Raw genomic sequence first — 5844 nt, 5'->3', positions numbered from 1 at the left:
TGAGGTGGATTGATTCAGTGACTGGGATAATTGGGATGGGAGTGTCAGAGACAGTGCAATTGGCACAGGACAGAGCGGAGTTTAGGGCTGTTGTACCTAGGGTCGCTATGAGTCGCAGGCGACTCAATGGCACATAGCAACAACAACAACAACATCATGATGTTGCTTATTGGTCCAGTGGTGGGGATTTTTTGTTTTCTTGATGTTGAGATGCAATCCATACTGAAGGCTTCAGTGTTTCACCTTCTGCAGCACGCTCTTCAAGTCCTCCTCAGTTTTAGCAGGCAAGTTTGTGGCCTGTTAGTAAGGAATGAATTGTCAACCCGAAGGCAGATGATTTGAATTCACCATTTGCTCTGTAGGAGAATGGTGGGCAATCAACTCCTGTACAACTTACTACATGATGGAGGGTCTGCTATGGGTTGATTCTGACTCGATGGTACACAACAACAACAACAACAACATATGAACTTGGATGTAACTCCAGGTAACTTGTGGTGAAATATTTTAAATTGAGTTACTGACAGTAATTGAATTTTGGAGCTCAGCTTGTTGACGCTAGGAGGATGGGTCCAGTTTCCAGTGTCCAGTCAATGCGTTTATCAGTCCCTCTGGTTAGTTTGGAGGGTCGGAACTGAGCCTCAGAGGGGGGAGTCTAGGAGCTGTTTCTTTCTCGGCTGTACTTGGTGGGAAGCTTCTCGAATGAATCTGAATCGTACCCACCAGTCTCCTGCGAAGAGAAAAAACTGAAACCCTAGGCATCACGTTGATTGTAAGAACATCGACCTTCCATTGAGCTTCTGCAGCAGTAACTTTACTGGAAGAGACTGCCCCTTTATCTCCTGGGGAGCTTCTTAGTGGGTCTGAATGGCTGACCATTTTTTTTTAATAAAATTTTATTTTAATTGTAATTTTAATGAACATTTACAAAGAAGTCAGATTTTCCTTCATCCATTTTTGCACATTTTACCCTCTCGCCCTCCCTTCCCCTTCCCCCAATTAACTTAAAAAAAAATATTCACACACCCCCAGGCCAACTTGCTGGCAGGAAGGCAGAGTCTCAAACTGTTGTTTTCCATCCATACAATGGCATTACCTGAAGGCAGGGTCCTATGTAAATCTGCCTTCTAAAAAAGGCAAGCTCATTTTGAGATTGTGTTATTTATCTTTTTCTTGTTGCGATAATGGAGTATTCTATAAATTTTAGATAAGAGTCTTTTATCAGATATGTCATAATCAAATATTTTTTTCCCAGTCTGTGGCTTTCCTTTTTACCCTGCTGAAGTTTTTTGATGTGCATAGGGATTTGATTCTTAGACAGTCCCATACGTCTAACTTTTCTGTAAACTTTCTTTAAAATCCCACGTAAAAAAAATATTAAAAAATAATTAAAAAGCTAGGGTAAGAATCTAAGCTGCAATCCCAAAGGTATGCAGAAGCTTGAAAAAGTGCACTTTTGGTTAAGTTGACACATGAATGACTAAGAATCTCTCTACCTAGTAGGATATTGCTAGGGACCCCTGGTGGCTTAGTGGTAAGGAACTGTGTCACCAACCCAAAGATACACAGTTTGAATCTACCAGTATCTCCATGTGAAAAGAAGAGCAATTTCCTCCCATGTAATTTACTGCCTCTGAAAACTCCCTCAAGGGTCAGCTATGAGTCAGTTCTGCTTCCACAGTACACAACAACACAGTGGAGATATCCCGAGGGCATTTTTTTTCTAGAAAGGGAACCCTGAAGAATCTAACGACATTCGACATTCGGGTCACCCTCAAGGAGGAAGGTGACTCCGATTCTGGTGCCACCAGACAAGATCTGGTGGTGCTGTGGTTAAGACATTTGGTAGTTTACCAAAAAGTTGGGTGTTCAAACTCATCCATCATTGGTGGAGAAAGAGGCAGCATTCTGCTTTTGTAAAGATTTATAGTCGTAGAAGTCCTGTGGGACTATTCTACTCTGCTCTGTCCCTTAGGTTTGCTAGAAACTGGAATTAACTGAAAAGCAGAGGAATTCATGCTGCCATGAGAGACTTGTAGGAATTTGTGGAGGGTTTGTTCCAATTCCTTCACTAGGATTCTTAGTCATCTCACCTTTGCCTACTGTAAGGAAACACCCAAGACTTTGGTACAGGCAGAAACGAAGGCTGGGTGTCCATGAAGGTGAGGCTGGGGTCTCCTGAGATTGTCTCATCCTGTGGGGTATGTGTTGTTGACTTTTTATAGGTTATTTTACAAATCTAAACAGTGACATTAACTGGAAGAAGGTTCATGTCAATGTTCATTACTGTCCACACCCCCCCTAGCTCTTGGTACCTTGATAATCTCTCCAGCTCCCTCCCTCATTAAGGAGTTAAATAAAATCATGGACTGTGGTGTTATTTTGTGTCAGTGGGAATTGAGGTTGTTAAGTTAGAGCTTTCTCAGCTCCACAATCTACACTCTTGGCACCAGCAGTCAAGAGATAAAAGACAAATTGCATTAGGGAAATCTACTGTCAGGAAACTTTCCAGAGTACTGAGAAGCAACAATGTCAATCTATAGACTAAGAAGCGCCTGATCCAGTCCATGGTTTTTGCAATTACTTGCTATGTACCAGAGAGCTGGCAATGACTAAGGGTGATGGAAGAAGAATTGGTGCCTTTGAGTTGTGGTGCTGGAGAAGAGTATTGAACATACCATGTACTGCCAAGGAAACAAATAGATCTGTCTTGGAGAGGGTGAAATCAAGTTTCACCTTGGAGGCTAGGATTTTGAAGCTCCATCTCACATATTTTGGGCATGTGGCCAGGAGGGACCAGTCTTTGGAAAAGGACATCATGCTCAGAAGGGTGGAGGGACAGTACAGGAGAGGAAGACCCTGGATGAGATGGGTTGATACAGTAACCAGGGCAATGGGGGGGTAGGTGATTTGGAGTCAGTGAGACTGACTCAGGATTGGGTAGGGTTCAGAGCTGTTGTACATAAGGTTGCTATGAATTACAGGCGACTTGATAAACAACAACAACAGGATAGTTAACGATTTCACCTATCTTGAACTTTATTTTCTAGGACTACTTCTTTATTTTTTTAATTATTAATTTTAATGAAAATTTACAGACTTTGGATTTCCATTCATTCATTATTGCACTTTTCTCCCTGCCCACACCTCCTCCCCAGTTCACTCTTCTCTTTGAAAAGTAAAAGAAAAATTCTTTCATTGTTATATAATCTCTCCTTCCCCACCCCAAGTCCACTCCACTATGCAGCTTTCATTCTGGACTCATGTCATAACAATAATACCTAATAATATATTTCTTTTAAACAGTTCTCTCCCTCATCTGTTTCAATGCAGTACACATAATTTATCCCATCTTTCTCAGTCTCCCCTCAACCTCAATGTCAGTCCCATTTTACAACAGTGCAGTATTTGTCCTTTTGTGACTGAGATATTACATTCAGCATAATGACCTTCAGGGTCACGATTTTGAATAATATTGCATGAGTTCCTTGTTGTTCAATGCAGCGTAGTATTCCATTGTGTGAATATACTACAGCTTCTCTATCCATTCATTTGATGGTGGGCACTAAGGTTGCTTCCAACTCTTTGCTATTGTGAACAAAGCCATGATAAACATGGGTGTTCATATACCTGCCTGGGTGGCAGTTATGGTTTCTTTGGGGTACATTCCCAGTAGTAGAATTGCTGGGTCAACTGGTATTTCTATTTGCAACTTTTTGAGAAAGCATCACACTGTCTTCCATAGTGGTTGCACCATTTTATACTCCCACCATCAGTGAATAAGGGTTCCAGTTTCTCCACAACCTCGCCAGCATTTGTTGTTTGCTGTTCTGTTAAATTTTGCTATTCTTACTGGGGTGAGATGATATCTCATCGTTGTTTTGATTTACATGTCTCTTAGAGCTAGGGATTTTGAACATTTCTTCATGTGTTTGTTCACTATCTGGATGTCTTCTTTGGTGAAGTGTCTGTTCACATCCTGTGCCCATTTTTCAATTGAATTGTTTACCTTTATCTTTTTGTGGGGGCATTACTTCTTTTGAAAGCTGGACAATGACTAAGGATGATAGAGGAAGACACAAACTGACGCCTTTGACTTGTGGTCCTGGAGAAGAATATTGAAATATTAATGGACTTCCGAATGAACAATCCTGTCCTAGAGAGAGTGAAACCAGGTTGTTCCTTGGAGGCAAAGATTTTGAAGCTCTCTCTCACGTCCTTTGGGAATGCTGTCAAGAGTGGCAAGCCCTTGGAGAAGAACAACATGCTTGGAAGGGTAGACTGTTAGTGCAAAAGAGAAAGATCGTCAAGGGGGTGAGTTGACAGGGTGATTGTGGTAATGGGCGCAGGTGTGTTGGAGACAATGAGGATGGCTCCGGATAGGACAAGGTTCAGGTCTGTTCACAGATTGACTATGAGTTGTAGTCAACAAAATGGCATGTAACAACAACAACAACAACAACAATAACAACGTAGCTAAATCTCCAGTGGGTTTTCTGATGTAATTAATTGCAAGAGAGGCGAGATTGTCTCTCTCTCTCCTGCAGAGCAGCTGACGGTTTCGAACCATGTGCCTTTGAGATGACAGTGCAATTCTTTACTGTGTATAAAGCTCAAAAGAAAGGCCTCTCTTAGCAGGGCATCCTCGGTTGTCCGCTGCCACTGTTAGTCTCCTACTTCCTGTTTTCCCTGCCCACAAGGTAACAAACTGTTACCTGGTCTCATGTCGCTCCCACAATTGCCTGGGAGTCAGAATTTGTGAATGGCAGGGTTTTACACTGGCTGATTTTTGAAAGTAAGTGACCAATATCAACAAACTGTACCTGTAACAATTGTTAGCCTGGAGTGCTTGTTGGCATAATACACTACATTCCCCAAGCTGTTAACAGAAAAGCCAACAGCTGAGGTCCACTAGCCAATGCAGAGCCTTCTGTAAAGATAAGGGCCTTGGGAGTCCAATGGATGGCCACCATAAAGCAGAACTGGATCAGTTGGCAGTGAGTTTATTTCCACCAATGAATAGAAATAAACACATTTATTTTTGAAAAAGAATCTTTCTGAATATGGGAAGCTCTTCCTTCTTCCGGCATTCCTTGCAGCCTCAGATACCCCTTCCTGCCTGGGGAACAGTCCATGGGAAAGTGGGACAGTGTTGATCATGGCCAAGGAGATGTGCTGTTGTATTGAACACCATACCCAGTAAAGAAGCCTTTCTGTAAATCAGCTCCAAGCAGGACCCCAGCACATCCCAGCACTTACACCCAGCCTCCGTGGAGCTACATGGCATGCTGTTCTGCTGCAGAGCAAGTAAGTGTTTATTTCACTGCGCAGATGGCGTGGTAATTGCGTTTGGACTGTGTCAACTTCAAGTTTAATTGGTGTGTAGGCTGCGAGGCATGGATTATAGCATGTGGAATTTATTTAGGCAATAAAATTTACCCTGTTAACCAAGAGAGGGAAAAGAAAGAGAGAAAGAACGTGTTTCATAATTGAATGACATAATGAAGTTTGACTTAGAATGCCACTTGGCCCACAAACTTCCTCAGGCCTGAGAAAAATCAGAAAGCAAATGCACTGGATGAGTTCCTTCTTGGAGACTTAGAAGAGGCCAGTTCTGACTCTAAAAGTCACTGAAATTAAAGGTCTATTTTAGAGTGAATCGATTTGGAAGTATAAGTGACACTGAAAAATCATACCCCGTTGGCATGGAGAGAGTAGCCACACCACGAAAGAGGTAAGAGTGGAAAATAGAGGAAAGATGATAAGAAAGTTAATTTTCTCAGTCTATAGAATGGGAATCCCAGAACATTTGATTATGCTAATGTAAAACCTATACTTGGACCA

Source organism: Elephantulus edwardii, unplaced genomic scaffold, assembly GCF_000299155.1.
Source record: "Elephantulus edwardii isolate Elephantulus edwardi_28Jun2011 unplaced genomic scaffold, EleEdw1.0 scaffold00125, whole genome shotgun sequence".
Taxonomy (NCBI): Eukaryota; Metazoa; Chordata; class Mammalia; order Macroscelidea; family Macroscelididae; genus Elephantulus; species Elephantulus edwardii.
Note: the sequence above shows the minus strand (reverse complement) of the source record.